The sequence below is a fragment of the Silene latifolia genome, chromosome X, assembly GCF_048544455.1.
Source record: "Silene latifolia isolate original U9 population chromosome X, ASM4854445v1, whole genome shotgun sequence".
Taxonomy (NCBI): domain Eukaryota; kingdom Viridiplantae; phylum Streptophyta; class Magnoliopsida; order Caryophyllales; family Caryophyllaceae; genus Silene; species Silene latifolia.
The window spans coordinates 130864850-130882264 of NC_133537.1; positions in this window are offsets into that span (position 1 = coordinate 130864850).

Below are 17415 nucleotides of genomic sequence, written 5' to 3' on the forward strand. Positions count from 1 at the left end.
ATCAAAATTATTCTTTTTCAAAAACTCAAATACAATTGTGAGGAGAGCGTTTGTGAGATAACTTTAAGACGGAGTTTTCACCTTGCGAAAATTAATTGTGGTAAGTTATCTAATAACCTAATATCAATTATTTACGTATTGACTAAAGACCAAATTGGCCATTGACCGTGAGGGCTGTTTGGGCAAAAAATGGCATAATAAAGAAAGCCCACTTGGTGAAATAAAGATTATAAATGAGAAGGAACGGAGCCCGCGGTCTGCAAAAGGGAGATGGGCTTGAGAAGGATCAAGAGCCCACCGTGGAAGGTGCCCGCGTTAAGGAAAGGAGTGTTAGGGAGAAGTCAGGGAGAATTTAGGGAGATTAGGGAGAATTGGTAAAAGAGTTCGAGTTTGGAAAGAAGTCTTTATGTAAATAATATTCCCTTTCCATATTCGAGGTAGGACATATCTAGGGTTCTTACCCTATAAATAGCCAAGGAAGGAAATCAAGAACGACATTCATTCATCCATATATTCATTCAAGATTATATTCAAGACAACCACATCACGGCATATCACTCACAAATATACACCGTCCGAGATCTTGCAGGCCTGATACCTAACGTCAGCAAGATTAGCATAAACGTTATCATTGTAATCATCCTCCTATTCATATAGTGCAATACTTGGCAAGGTACTGTCCCTCCCGGGGTTGCTCCCACATTGGGTTTTCCGCGTCACCAAAATCTTACGTGTCAATTTACATTACGCACTTTATTTCCCGTTTACTTATTGACATACAAATCATCATACAATCGACCAACGAATATAGACTACATTGACCCTAAATCGACTTAGGTAAAAAAGACCTAAACAGTTTGGCGCCCACCGTGGCGCATTGTGGTCGTCAATCGTTGATATTCTGAATATACAATGGAAAAGCAAGTATCTGAAGTTATGTCAGGGAGCAGGCAGCCATCGCCACCACCATCGTCTACCCAAAGTCCAACATCGACAGTGGCCACGCAGGCTCCCGGACATACCCCAAGAATCATACCGACAACAAAAGCCTCTCTACCTCCCAGGACCCCTGTTGTCTCGGCCCGACCGGATCGACAAAGGAACATCAAGCTCGGGCGTCACTCCGCCGCCTTGATCCCACGCAGATTCGCTCACGGCGTGGAAAATCTTCTTTAAAGCTATGGAAAACATGAGAGAAGATCAAAGGAGAGCATATCTTTGAGGTAAGAAGGAGAGAGAGAGAGCTCAGGGGCACAAATTGATCTCTGACGGCGAGTCCAAAGACTCAATGAACGGGACGGGGAAGGAAGATTTCCTTTGGTAGATCGACACAAAGGCGAAGAGTGATACCTGGCTAAAAAAATTACAAGATGGATTTGGCTACGACACCGTCGGATGGAAGGATAACCCCACGAGGGTTAGGATACCTCACACGAGATAGTGGCGGCCGGCCAGTGCGTAGGATACAAACAGTGGCCTCCCGTCAAGCAACCCCCGCAACAATCGATCGACACACCGTAGCTTGAGATCGAGTAAAATCAAGAATCGAATCGGCGCAGGGACAATCGTTGCCACAACCCCAGCGGCGGAACTTATCGAGTCTTCAAGAACCCGGATCGGGAGGAACTATGCGAGACGGTGACGGGCGGACCCAGATTCGACCAATATCACTAATCGCGAAGATTGGAACTAAAGGAGATCTTTGAACAGGGTTCCGTGGCTACCACCCCCACTCGAGAAAGCAGCTCTAGACGTTATGCCAACTCACCATTCGTGGACACCATATCCATCACGGCCATGCCAAAGGGGTTCACAAACCCAAATATGCCTCTCTTCGACAAGACAACAGACCCCTTTGATCATATCGTCAAGATAAACAGAAAATGATGACGGTAGCGGCCGTAGGACAAGTAAAGGAAGGCGCATGTGCAAAGGATTCGGGTCCACCTAACAGACCAAAGATATCAATGGTTTGTAAGCTGCCAAACAGGTCGATATCTACATTTCTTTGAATTGGTAAACGCATTTACTCAACGGTTCGTAAGCGCAGAAAGCCACGAAGCATGCGGGGGACCGTGCTGAGAATCGTCCGGGGGGAGAGAGCATCGGAGAATACAATACCAGATTTAACAATGAGAAGGTAGCGATGAGAGTGTGATATCTCAATGCCAGAGAAGCCTTCAGGAGAGGCCTCCACCACGACTCGACCTATACAAGCGGTGACTATGCATCCTTGCCATAGTTTCAAGCAGTGGGAGAGAAGGCATTTGTCGCGATCGACCGGGAGGAAGATATACTAGCGAGCCGCCTTACAGAGCACGCCAAGTATTTCTAGTACTTCACCGTGGAGAAATCGGAAGAAAGCAAACCACCAACAAGAAGGACGAGAGATACAGGCCATATGGGAGGGGAGTCAACAGAATCGAGGAAAACCGGCCTACTCCCCACCCCGCGCGAATATGGATTCACCAGGTATCGGAGGAATCTTGAAGGCACTTAGAGAGATGGGAGATGGAGTCAGGTGGCCTAACCCACCAGTAGGAGAACAAGCTTGGAGAAAGGATAGCAAGAAGAAGTGCGAATTTCACCGTGATATTGGGCACAACACTGAGGATTACTATACATTGAGAAGAGAGATCAAGCGCCTGTACGAACAAGGAATGTTGAGCCACCTGTTACCACGTGGGGGCAAGCAGCAGGATAAGGTAGGTTCCGCCAAGCCGGTAGACCCACCCACATGCACTAAAATTATAAACGTGATAACAGGCGGCTCAGACTTAAGCGGCCTGACATACTTAGCAGCTAAGAGGCATTCCACCGAAACCAAAGGAGACAGACCAGCCAATTCTTGCAGAATATCTCACAGTGATCACGCGAATCGCCTTTGATGAAGGAGATACATACGATGAACGAGAGCACCATGATGCACTTATTATCACCTTGTCAATGGCCAATTGCACAATAAGAAAGGTCTTGGTAGATACAGGAAGCTCGGTCAACTTAATCATCTTTGAAAACCATAGAGAACATGGGATTCAGCGAGAAGGATTTCTGAAGGAGACTATTCCGCTAGTAGGCTTCAACGGAGAAACAGCCCACTCGCTAGGTGGGATAATCATCCCCACCTATGTGGGAGGAGTCAACAAGCAAGTCAGTGCACTGGTTATAGATGGCCCCTCTACTTACAACGTCATCCTAGGAAGACCATGGTCGCACGGATGAAAGCAGTCCCTTCAACATATCACCGGTGCATAAAGTTCCCCACCCCATGGGGAGTAGAAACAGTAAGAGGAGATCGGGAGGAAGCTAGAGGTTGCTACAAGAAGGCACTCAAGTGCACCGCCAGCCCTCCCGCATAGTAATTACTGAGTATGACCTATCCGGGACGAATACATCGATCCCCCACAGAAAGAGCTGGATCGATTAACCTGGACAAGCCGCACCAGAGAGAACCGTGCTCATTGGAGCGGGATGTACAGGAAGCTTACGACCAGCCTAGTCAAATTCTTACAAGATAACATGGATTGCTTTGCATGGTGACACGATGATATGATAGGCATAGATCCATCCATCATAACACACAAGCTTAGCGTGGACCCAAAGTGTAAACCCATCCGTGAGAGAAGGAGAAAGTTTGCAGAGAGAAATAAGGTAATCAACCAGGAAGTAGACAGTCACTGGCAAAGCAAAGAAGATAAGAGAAGTGAAATACCCGGAATGGTGTCTAATGTAGTGGTGGTGCCTAAAAAAAATGGGAAGTGGAGAGTATGTGTGGACTTCACCGATCTCAACAAAGCATGTCCTAAAGATCCATTCCCACGCCTCATATTGATGCAATGGTAGATGCAACACAGTGGACACGAGATGCTAACATTTCTGGACGCATGGAGTGGATACAATCAGATCAAGATGGATCCTGCAGATCAGGAGAAGACAGCATTTATGTCGGAGAGAGGAATATATTGCTACAACGTCATGCCATTCGGCCTAAAGAACGCAGGCTCCACATATCAAAGGCTGGTTAACCACATGTTCAAAGAGCAAATAGGAAGAACCATGGAGGTGTACATTGATGACATGGTGGTGAAGTCGAAAAAAGCCAAAGATCATATGCGGCATCTAGCGAAACATTCAAAGACCCTCGGGAATACAACATGAAACTAAACCCGTCCAAATGCACCTTCGGGGTATCTTCTGGCAAGTTCTTGGGCTATATTGCGACTCAAAGAGGAATAGAAGCCAGCATCAAACAGATCAAAGCTGTCTTACAACTGGAATCACCCGAGAAGCCTAAAGATGTTCAGAGATTAGCTGGAAAGGTAGCAGCCCTAAACAGGTTCATTTCAAGATCTTCAGACAAATGCAGGCTATTTTACGACGTACTAAGGAAAAGCCAGAAGTTCGAATGGACCGAAGACGAGCAAGCCTTCGAGAGACTGAAGCACTATCTCAAAGACCACCGCCACTTTGTCAAAACCAAAGCCAGGTGAACCATTATTCCTATACCTGGCTGTCACAGAAGAAATGTGATGAAGTGAGTGCCGTCTGTCGGTCGTGAGAGCAAGAAAAGGAGCAGAAGCCGTATACTACGTAAGCAAGTCTCTCACGCCGCAGAGACCAGTACACATCCCTTGAAAAGTTAGTACTAGCATTGGTAGTAGCATCTCGCAAACTGCGTCCCTATTTTGAGTCACACATCATACATGTTGTGACAAACTACCCAATAAAAGCTATCATGAGGAAGCCTGAACTGTCAGGAAGAATGTCTAAATGGTCAGTACACCTCAGTGGATACGACATCCAATACGACCCTAGAACAGCAATCAAATCACAGGCACTGGCCGACTTCGTGTCAGACTTCAGTCCAGCCATCCAGAATCGCGGAGACAGAGATCCTCACTTTAGAAGGAAGTAAAGGCATGTAAGTCGCGGATGCATATCGAGGGAGCCTCCAACCAAAGGGGGCGGGTGTAGGATTAATTCTGTGATCACCACAGGGAGATCTGATAGCACAAGCTGTAAGATGTGAATTCAAGGCAACCAACAATGAAACGGAATACGAAGCCTTGATATTGGGAATGAAGCTAGCTCTGGAGTTAGGGGTCAGACACCTGCTCATATCCAGTGACTCTTTGTTAATAGTCAACCACGTGAATGATGAGTTTATAGCCAGAGATTCGAAGATGATAGCATACCTAAAAGTAGCAAAGGAATTAAAACAAAAATTCGAAACTTGCAAGCTTAAACAGGTCCCCAGAGATCAGAACGTGGAAGCAGACGCCCTAGCAACCCTGGGGGCAACATTCAAGCCAACAGAGCTGTCCAGCATTCCAATAGCACATATGCTGGAACCTTCTATCCAGAAGGTAGACGAAATAGATAGGGGTGAACTGGAGGATCCGCAAAGCGAAAAGGAAGTCCAAGCAGTTACAGAGGAAGGTGAGAGCTCTCGGTCAAGAGGGCAGATGCCTGACCAGGCAGCCGATCCAGCAGACGACTGGCGCACACCTTACCTAGACTGGCTGCGCCATAACAAGCTACCAGATGATAAGAAGGAAGTAAGAGCTTTTAGAATAAAGGCCTCCAGATTCATACTTATTGATGATATATTATTCAGAAAGTCGCTAGCAGGCCCCTACCTACGGTGCCTGGACAAGGAAGAAGCACAGACTGTGTTACATGCTCTCCACAGTGGCGAATGTGGAAACCATGCAGGGGGCAGAAGTCTGGCAAATAAAGCCCTCAGACAGGGATACTATTGGCCTACAATGAAGGCAGATGCAGCAGAGTATGCACGAAAATGTGACGCTGCTGCCGCTCAAAGACCAATGATTCACCAGCCAGCAGAGGCCCTGCACCCTATTATTTCTCCCTGGCCATTCGTGGCATGGGGCATGGACATAGTAGGCCCCCTACCACGGGCCACAGGAAATGTAACCACGGATGCTAGCAAATGATTACTTCTCCAAGTGGATAGAGGCTGAAGCATTCACGGAAGTAAAGGACAAACAGGTCATCTCATTCATAAAACGAAACATCATCTGCAGATTTGGTATCCCATCAGAAATTATATGTGACAATGGCTCACAATTCATCTCAAACGATACCGAAGGATACTGTGCCAGGTGGAACATCACCTTAAAAAAGTCAGCACCCAGGACTCCAAAGTCCAACGGACAAGCTGAATCCAGCAATAAAATCATTATGGACAATCTGAGAAGGAGGTTACAGGAGTTAGGAGGAAAGTGGGCAGATGAATTGCCACTAGTATTGTGGTCAGACAGAACGACGCCAAAGATAGCAACAGGTCAAACACCCTTCAGCCTGGTGTTTTGCGCGGAAGTAGTCATTCCATCAGAAGTTCTAGTTCCCACCCACAGGTATGAAAATATGACGAGGGAACTGAACAGTGCAGAGATGACCAGAAGCCTGGACACAATTGACGAGCTGCGAGCAAGCGCAAAAATCCGTCTGGCTGCCTACAAACAGTCAGTGGCCAGGAGTTATAACAAGAACGTAAAAATCAGGCTCCTGGAGGTAGGAGACACAGTTCTCGAGAGGTGTTCCAGAACACCAAGAATCGAAAAGGTGCAAATTCGCCTACAAATGGGAAGGACCATACCAGGTAGAAGGAGTTGTTGGCCATGGTGCATACAGACTGATGACTATGGACGGTCAAATCATACAACGCCCATGGAACATACTTCACCTGAAGAGATATTACTTTTAATAATAAGTAGACTCTAGTTTTCAGAATAATGTACTATGAGAAGGCAAATCATTTTTAAAGATAAAATAAAAATTCGGTAGTAGGCATACTACCAGTTTCACTCTTATTTCTGGTGTCTTTAGTTGTTTTTAAAACTTTAAACTACTATTGGATGGTGTGGTCTGGCAGCGTCTTGGGACCACAATTGCTCTGGTACCCCATGAGATGGCGACAGGTACTTCGCATCATTCTGATAGATTTTCCTATTTTCAGGCTTCTCTAAGTACATCACTTTGAATTCTGGTATCTATGGTACTTTGAAAGGATATCTAGCAGGACTGTCAACTGCCAACGCGGGGTGATAAGGCACATGGCACTCCAACATGCCTAACCTATTTTCTCCACAAGGAGCACCCTCACCAGGCGGACTGTGGAACATACGAAAGGGAGCTGGTCGACAATTTGAATACGCTTATCCGGCTACCCCTAATACCACCCCCTGGACGTAGCTCGCACTAATCGCACTTAATCAGGGCTCCAGCATTCATGCAAAAACGAACATGGAACGTAGGGATATCTGCGCTACCAGAATCCTACAGCGTCTCCATCTGGTCCTAGAATGACGATAAACTTGCCTCAATGACGCCCCTGCCGGCATAAAACGAGAGGAACACAACTTGCGTCATGAACAAGGTTAAGTAGTCCACAAACTGCGGCATACGCCTAAAACCAAAGTACCGACACGGCAGCGCCTAGCTTGGTCTGGATCAGTCTTTTCAGGCTGACCAGGCTGGTCTAAATCAGCCCCCTGGGTTGACACGGCCACTCCTCCTTACATTGCGGCATACGCCTAAATCAGCCATCAGGCTGACACGGCAGCTAGCTGAGTCATAACGTTATCCTTTTCAGGGTGACAGGACTCGCCTAAATCAGTCAAACAGACTGACACGGAATAAAACTCCCTAAAAACAGGAAAGATAAACAAACAAACACATGACATATAAGCTAAAACCCTGCCAAACTATGACAAGGGCCATTTCAAAATATGGCCAAAATACGGCCCCAAGTTTAACCGCCACCCTGGCGGAGCAAACACAAGAACAAGTTTAAAAAACTTGCAAAGTCTGCCACCTCTGGGCCAGACTGCCAAAAAGTTTATCGAAACATAAAAATTTAATTATCGGTCACATTAATGACCTCCACCTCTGGCATCTCCTCTGCCTGCTGACCTCTCGTTTCAGGTACCGCATCAGTCTGAGCATCCTCAGCCGCCATAGCTCCCTGAGCTCCGTCAGCAGCATCCTGGGACATTCCAGCCTCACCCCCAACAGCCTGCTCAGCCAGCGCAGGAGAATTCACCTCACCAACTTCAGGCATCAGCACGCTCAAATCAGGTTTGGTGGGGTAGAGCATCTCCAGCTGCTTCTCCTCTTCCTCTATAGCCTGCTGGGTGGGAGCCTCCTCAAGGGCAGCACGCATCCCGCTGATCTTTCCCCGCCAGGTGGCATAGGCGACAATGTTAGTGGCCAGGGAGATCAGCTCAGTGATCTTCTCCTCAGACTGCTTCAGAGAGTCAGAAAAAGTGTTGCACACCGCCTGGGTTCGAGCCAACTGATCAGCCCCCTCCTTCAACTTCTTCTTGGTGACAGCAAGCTCAGTCTTCAGCTCCACCACACGTTCCTTCAGATCAACCCGCTGCTGTGCCAGATCTGCAACAGTCTCCTTCAGCTCCTGATTCTTGGCACTGGTAGCACGGCTGGTCGTCTGCACTATGTTGATCATCTTCCTATTATAGAGTGCAGACTGTAGGGTCTGGGGTAGAGCAAATCAAAAGTCAGCAAGGAAATCAGGACGCAGAATCCAGGTAAACAGACAGACAGGCAGATAGAAAGTGAAGGATATTTACCATGAAGGCGTTATGCACGTCGTTTTCAGCCATCTCCTCTGGAGTGAACTCCAAAAACGTTTCCTCAACTGGAGGAAAGAGCAGCTGATCAATCTCCGGCCAATAGGGCACCTTGTCCACGTTCCCAAAGCCCTCTGGGAAGTGAGCAATGATGCCTCCACTAGATGAATACCGAGGACTGGCGGGAGGAGTAGGCGGATGGCGAGATAACGGATTAACCTCGAGGGGCACGCGAGCAGCAGAACTGGAAATTGTGGGAGGAGTCTGAAAAGAGGCAGCAGGAGCACTCCTCTTGGAGGCAGAGGCCACATCAGGGCTAGCAGAAGGTTTCTTTCTTTTAGCACTTTGGAGGATGAGTTCCAGTTGATCGACTTTTGAACCTGCAAGCATACACAGTCTCAGACGGCAGAATGCACAAAACATCAGTAGCAACAGCATGCAAACGAAAGTGGTTGCATAAACCTTACCAGAAGACATACTGTGGACTGATTGGGGAGGATTGGAGGATGAAGCAGGTGAAAAACCGGGGAGCAGATCTGGAAACTTTCTTTCAGATTCGGAAATGCTGAACAGCTTGCTGCAGGTAGGGATCCTGGCGCCGATACGGGTGAGGTCGCAGGGGCCTGCACGAAGACGATGAAGTAAGCTAGTAAGCAGCGAGATAAAACAAATCAGGTAACAGGAGAGCTACTTACTCGAGGTCAGAACCCATTTCTCGAAAATATAATCGGCAGGAGGCTGGATGGAGTCCTTCCTCACATAGAAGAAGTCCTCGAACCATTTCTCATCGCGATATTTTGACACATGTTTGAAGGGAGCCTCTCCACGGCCTCGAAAGGAGAATTGACCCTTGCCCAGGGACCCGATGTTGTACATATAGGCCAGATCGCCCAGAGTGACAGCTTTGCCAGTGCTCTGACCAGCGGCCAGAGAGTAGAGAAGAACTCTCCAAATGGCGGCAGAGATTTGTGCCATGGCGAAATTGTTGGTAAAAATGAAATCTTGGACGAGTTTAGGGAAAGGGAAACAGAGGCCATATCTAAACGGGTACAAGTAGAAGCAAACCCACCCCGGACGGAGGGCGTCAGCTTTCTGTCCCGGTTCAGGGATGGCGATCTCAACCCCATCACCGAGACCAAGCAAGTTCTTAATCGTCGGAATGTCGGCCGGAGTTAGGACGGAGTCACAATCGTGTGGGTGTTTGAAAAGTCCCCGAGAAGGGAAAGTAGGGTCGATATTACGGTCGGAGGGTGTTGAGGTTGACGTGGATTATCGGGTTTTGCCCATGGTGGAAGAGAAAATGAAGATTAAAAAAGGAAGGGAAGATGGATTACCTGGTGATGAAGACGGGAAAGGGAACAGTGAAGCCGATGAAGATTAAAGGGGAAGAAGATTGAGGGTTTAAGAGAAGAGAGTTTTTGAAATGATTTGGAGTGATTAATGAGAGTGGAAGAGAGACGTTGGGGTTATAAAGAGGAGAGAGGGAGTTGGGTGCGGAGAAAGAGGAGAAAGGAGGCTTGCATGGGAAGGAGTAAAAAGGCGGCGTAGGGTTTTAAACATTTGGTTACGTAAATTCCTTGTTCGATACTAGAAAGCGTACTTCACAAGAAATTTGGGGCAAACTTTTTGGGCTAAAAATGGCGTAATAAAGAAAGCCCACTTGGTGAAATAAAGATTATAAATGAGGAGGAAGGGAGCCCGCGGTCTTCAAAAGGGAGATGGGCTTGAGAAGGATCAAGAGCCCACCGTGGAAGGTGCCCGCGTTAAGGAAAGGAGTGTTAGGGAGAAGTGAGGGAGAATTTAGGGAGATTAGGGAGAATTGGTAAAAGAGTTCGGGTTTGGAAAGAAGTCTTTATAGAAATAATATTCCCTTTCCATATTCGAGGTAGGACATATCTAGGGTTCTTACCCTATAAATAGCCAAGGAAGGAAATCAAGAACGACATTCATTCATCCATATATTCATTCAAGATTATATTCAAGACAACCACATCACGGCATATCACTCACAAATATACACCGTCCGAGATCTTGCAGGCCTGATACCTAACGCCAGCAAGATTAGCATAAACGTTATCATTGTAATCATCCTCATATTCATATAGTGCAATACTTGGCAGGGTACCGTCCCTCCCGCGGTTGTTCCCACATTGGGTTTTCCGCGTCACCAAAATCTTACGTGTCAATTTACATTACGCACTTTATTTCCCGTTTACTTATTGACATACAAATCATCATACAATCGACCAACGAATATAGACTACATTGACCCTAAATCGACTTAGGTAAAAAAGACCTAAACAAGGGCCGTTGACCAGGCCGTGGCTGTTTGACCGGCGGGTTGACCACCGTCGGTTGGCCGTTGTGATTGGGGGTGTGTTTGTGTCATTTTTGCGGGATTGTTTTGGGTAGTTTACATTTTAAATTCATTAAAAATATTAGTTAATAATTATACGTAAATTAATTGATTGTTTAGGTGGTGAATTTGTGGAGGAAGCTTTTTGATATTTGATTATTTGAGAAGATTTGCTAAAAGGTAGGTTAACTACTCAACTATATTATACTGGTAATTGGAGAATTGTTGAAAGATGATTTATTGGTGTAATTGTTGTCCCGAGCATATAGTTGTAATTGTTGTCTTGAGCATATTGTTATCATTGTTGTCTTATGATCAGGTTATTATCTCGTTGGTTGGTTCTCTGTCGTTGTGGTTTTGTGAAAGAGATTGGCATTGCTATTGAGATTAATTGGTTGGTCAGGCACGAGGATGTGTAAGTGTCGTGGTCCTGTACGAATTATGGTTGGCCAGGCACCGTGGCTGTGGACCTGAGTAGTACACCGTGTGGTGTAGTCTGTGGCATGAACGGTTGATGCGTGTGATGGGTTTCACGGTTGAGCCGTGCATGTGTGTGACGGTCTTGGTTGGATCGTTAATTTTATTGCAGACTCTCGTATTATTATTATTGTTGTTTAGTTATCCTACTCAACCTCGTGGTTGACTGTGTATTCGTGAACACCTGTGATGAACCAAATATTAGGGAGTAGATTGATTTCAGGTAGCTTGTGAGAAGTGCTAGATGCTTTAATGGGGGAGCTTCGGACGAGATTATCACTTGAGTCTAGAGATCGCCTTAATTCATTCAGACACTATTTAATTTTATTTCCGCTGCAGTTGTTAAAAGAATTTCATAATATTTATTTATCTTGTTGGATATTTGTAATAAATCTTTTTGAGGTATTTTAATAATATATCATCTTAAAGTGCTTTGGTAATTGTTTGTCTTTATACTTACTACCTCAGGCTACTGATATGGTAACACCTTTATTTACTTGAGAATGTCTTGCTAAAGGCTATTAAATAAATGGGGGTGTTATAAAGTGGTATCAGAGCGAACGTTCCTATGGCCTAAACAAATGAATTTAATGAACTTAGAATGAGTCTAATAAAATGAACTCGAGGTAGAAACGTTTTAGGAGCCCATTTTCTAGGTTAGGGAGACGTCCTTGATCTGGCCCTTTTCAGTTTTGATCCGGTCACCTCGAGGAAGGTTAAAGAGAGAAAAGAGTAGTTAGCGTGGATGATTTAACTTAAGGGTCTAATTGTGTCCAAAAGCTGCGAAAGGTACTAATTTTATTTGCAGGATGAGAACAAAAGGTAAGAAATTTTGAGACAGATAAAAACAAGAGGCGTGTGGCCTATGTGACAATTGTGCTGTGGTTGAAAATTGTTTTGAGCTTGATTTAACTCGTAGCAGGATTACGCATGAAATTTTGTTGGCTTATTGTTAGTGGCATGAATTGGAGAAATATGAATTGTTGAATTATTGCATCTTTCTATGAATTGATTGAATATATATGTGAACTATATGTTTAGTAAAGTTTCATGTCTAGAGATATGCGGTATGTGTTGCCCTGAACCTTTAGGCATAGAATTATGAGATTACATGAATTAACGACTAAACATATATCAAGAGTAATTAAATTGGGAAAAAGAAGGAGATAGGCCGTGAGGAGGCCGTGAGTGCCGTGAGGAGGCCGTGGTTGGTCTGGCAAGACCAGCTAGATCAATCACACATTCTTTTGTATGCAGGAATTTTATCTTCTATCTTATACCCGAAAACTTCTTTAGGACGGAAACTTATGTTTCTTATTTTATCTTATTAGAACCCAAATGGCATCCAAGAGAGCTACGCCCACAGCTATGAGTCAGGAAGAGATTGATAGGCTCATTGCAACCAATGATGCTTTGACTGCTGCTTTACAATCAAAGACTTCGACGAAGGACCGTGCTAAGATGAGTGATGCTATTGCTCGTCATAATCCAATGAAGTATGATGGACTTGGTGAACCGTCACTACTGGGAGATTGGTGTAGGCAGTTTGACAATCTCTTCGAAGTATTAGACTGTCCTGAGGAAATGCAAGTAGATCACGCTGCTCACTACTTGAAAGGGAAGGCTGGGTTGTGGTGGAACCGCAACAAGGCAGTAATCAGGGAGGCATGAAAAGAGAGTGAGGAACCGTTTGTCTCATGGAGAGGTTTTAAGGATACCTTGAGGGGCAAGTTCATACCTGAGCATGTTAGGAGTAAGATGAGGTCGGAGTTTGATTCATTTAAAATGACAGAGGAGATGACCATAGAAGATTATCATAACATATTTATAGAGTTAGCTGAGTATGTGTCGGACTTAAATTATGGGGATGAGATGTTGGCTTTAAGGTTTGAGAACGGTTTAACTATACGTATTAAGAAGAGACTGACATCTGCAGATCCAAGTACCGTAGAGGAGGTGTACCAAAGAGCAGGTCATGCTCATAGAATTGCTGACATGGGGAAGGAGGAAAAGAAGGACAAGGAAGAAAAGAGGAAGGTAGAGGCTACTAGTGAAGGGGCTAGAGGAAACAAGAAGAAGAATGTCAATCAATATCGTTTGTTTTCTGTCGGTGGAGCCGTGAGTGGAGGCGGTTTCGGCCGTAGTGGAGTGACAAGCGGAGCGAGTGGTGCGAAGATGCCACAATGCTATGGATTTGGTAGGTTCGGTCATAAAATTTTCGAGTGTCGAACCACTGCGAGAAGGAATAACATGAATAATATGAATGGAAGTTTCGGTGGAGGAAATTTTAATGGATTTAAGACACCAGCGCCTACCTATGGAAGTAATCATTTTAATGGATAATGGAATAATCAAAGGAGCTATAACAATAACAACAACTTTCAGAATCGCTTTAACAATAGTCAAGGCAATGGAAATGGAGGGAACCAGAATGGCACCGGGAAGCAAGGAGTGGCGTCGGCGTCTATGGTGCAGGGCGGTGTGAAAAGTAATGGTAAGCTGTTCGTGATGGGAAAAGAGGCAGCTGAGGGAGATGCTCATGTGGTTTCTGGTACTTTTCTAACCAACTCTAAACCTTCTTATGTTTTATTTGATTCGGGAGCGACCCATTCATTTATATCAAGTGACCATGTTAAGGTGTTGGGATTAGTTGACCCAATAGTAATAAAAGATGAAGTAACAATACCTTCTGGAGAGTCGATATCTTGTACCCATGCATATAAAGACGTAGATATTCTTATCGGCGAAGTTTTGTTTTCCATGGACTTAGTAGAATTTCTATTGGGTGGTTTCGAGATTATTTTGGGGATGGATTGGTTGAGTAGAAATAGAGCTTTTATAGATTGTCATCAAAAGAAATTATCTCTAAAAGGACCGAAGGGAGTAAGAGTGTCTTGTAGAGGATTTGTAGTAAGACCAAATGTGAGACTTATATCAACAGTTACGCTGAATTCGTGTTTGAGGAAGGGAGGAGAGTTGATTTTTTGTCACGTAAAGGACATGCGTGAGACAGCGAAAGGCGCAAATGGGATTCCAGTGGTGAGTGAGTTTCAGGATGTGTTCCCAGAGGAAATTCCATCTTTACCTCCAAAGAGAGAGGTAGATTTTAATATTGAGTTGAAGCCTGGGACAGGACCTATTTCTAAAGCACCTTATAGAATGGGACTTAAGGAGTTGGAGGAATTAAAGAAGCAGTTGGAGGAGCTGCTAGATAAGGGATATGTAAGGCCAAGTGTGTCGCCCTGGGGAGCACCAGTGTTATTTGTTAAGAAGAAGGATGGGAGCATGAGATTGTGTATAGATTATAGGGAGTTGAATAAGGTGATGAATAAGAATAGATACCCTTTGCTTCGAATTGATGATTTATTTGATCAGTTGAGTAGAGCTGGAGTTTTCTCTAAGATTGACTTGAGGTCGGGTTATCATCAGTTGAGAGTTAAAGAGGAGGATGTACCTAAGACTGCCTTTAGGACGAGGTATGGACACTACGAATTTATAGTTATGCCTTTTGGTTTGACTAATGCACCCGCAGTATTTATGGATTTGATGAATAGAGTGTTTAGTCCTTACCTTGATCAGTTTGTTGTTGTATTTATTGACGATATATTGGTGTACTCTAAGGATAGAGACGAGCATGAGAAACATTTGAGGATTGTGTTACAGACTTTAAGGGAGAATGATTTGTATGCTAAATTGAGTAAATGTGAGTTTTGGTTGGATAAAGTAGCATTTCTGGGTCATGTGGTGTCAAAGGAGGGAGTGTCAGTTGATCCAGGAAAGATTGAGGCTGTGTCTAACTGGGAGAAACCGAAAAAAGTGGCAGATGTAAGAAGTTTTCTGGGGTTAGCTGGCTACTAAAGGAGGTTTGTGAAGGACTTCTCTAAGATAGCCAATCCTTTGACAACTTTGATAAGGAAGGAGAACAGTTTTAAGTGGGATGAGGGTTGTGAGACGGCTTTTCTAACTTTGAAGGAGCGCTTGACCACAGCTCCTGTCTTAGCTTTACCTGAAGGAAGTAAGGATTTTGAGGTGTATACCGATGCTTCGAAAAATGGATTGGGGTGTGTGCTAATGCAAAGGGGGAAAGTGATCGCTTATGCTTCAAGATAGTTGAAACCGTATGAGGAGAATTATCCAACGCATGATCTGGAGCTAGGGGCGATCGTGTTTTCTCTTAAGATGTGGGGGCATTACTTATATGGAGCTACTTTCAAAGTATTTTCTGATCATAAGAGTCTTAAGTATATTTATACTCGCAAAGAGCTTAATATGAGACAAAGGAGGCGGATAGAATTAATTGGAGATTATGACATGGAGATAATTTACCATGAGGGGAAGGCCAATGTAGTAGCAGATGCTTTGAGTAGGAAGTCGGCTCATGTCTTATGTTTAGCTATGTCGCGGGTTAAGTTGCAAGATTAATTAAAGGAAATGGGAATTTGTCTGATAAGAAAAAGGGATTCAGTTGGGGATTTGACGATTGAACCAGAGTTGTATGCTGAGGTCAGAGAGACGTCGAAAGGCGATCCGAAATTGGAGAAGTGTCGTGCGGCCGTGGAGGAGGGCATGCCGTCACGGTTTGTCGTAGGAATAGATGGTGGTTTGAGATTCGATGGAAGGTGGTGTGTACCTCATGATGAGGACTTGAAGAGAAAGATTTTGACTGAAGCACATTCTACACCATATTCTGTGCATCCTGGAGGAGATAAGTTGTATAAAGATTTGAAGAAAACGTTTTGGTGGCCTGGGATAAAAAAGGAGGTTGCTGAGTTTGTTTCTATATGTTTGGTTTGCCAAAGGGTGAAAGGTGAGCATAAGAGACCACAGGGTAAGGTAAAGTCTCTGGATGTGCCTGAATGGAAGTGAGAGAGCATTTCTATGGATTTTATTGTTGGTTTGCCTCGTACTCAGAAAGTGAATAATATGATTTGGGTGATAGTAGATCGTTTGACTAAGACAGCGCACATTATTCCTATGAAAGACACGTGGAGCAAGGCTGAATTGGCTAAAGCATATGTTAAGAATATCATAAAGTTACACGGAATTCCCAAGGATATTGTTTCTGATCGTGATTCAAGGTTTATTTCTAAGTTCTGGCAAGAGTTGCAAGAGTGTATGGGCACGACCTTGAAGATGAGCACTGCATTTTATTCAGCTACAGATGGACAGACAGAGAGAACTATTCAGACCTCGGTGGACATGTTGAGAGCGTGTGTATTGGAGTTTCGAGGATCATGGGAAGAGAGATTAGATTTGATAGTTGGACCATATAGATATATGTTTATGTTTTGATGATGTCAAGAGTACTTGATATTTTATATACTCGTTGCGCGTAATTGTTTGTTTAGTCTTTTAGATTGGACTTACTAATCGCAAGCATTAAGGAATTGTGATGGAAGTATGATGCGTTTATATCATGATCAAGCCCTCAATCAAGGATCAAGGTTTTACAACTGTTAAAGTATTATTCAAGCATTCATGAGAAGATGAAGCTCATTTAAAGATTAATGAAGCTTGGATAATGAAGAAGCCTACATTTGAAGATCTCCTAAGAAGATTAGAATAGTGTAGGTGGTTATCTCGTATTGGTAACGTAAGAATGCACTTTTTAGATTGGTAAAGTTATAACCTCATAGATATAACATTGCTTCTATAAGAACTCAATGTTATAGCTCTTCTACTATAATATTGAGATGTGCAATTTATATTATACACGACTAAAATGTTTTCAAATTGTTTTTGAAAAATATTTTTGTTTCTTTTAAATGTTTTAGCAAAAAGTATTTATTATGCAAGTGAGGTTATATTCTTATTGAGGATTGTTTTATTATAAGCTTGTAATTAGTAATTGTATTGAATCAACTTATGAGTTGAGTCATGTTACTAATTAGGGTTTCTAATATTACATACTCTAAAACCCTAAATCTAACCTAATAATATGCTAGGGTTTCACGAGGTAATGAGGCA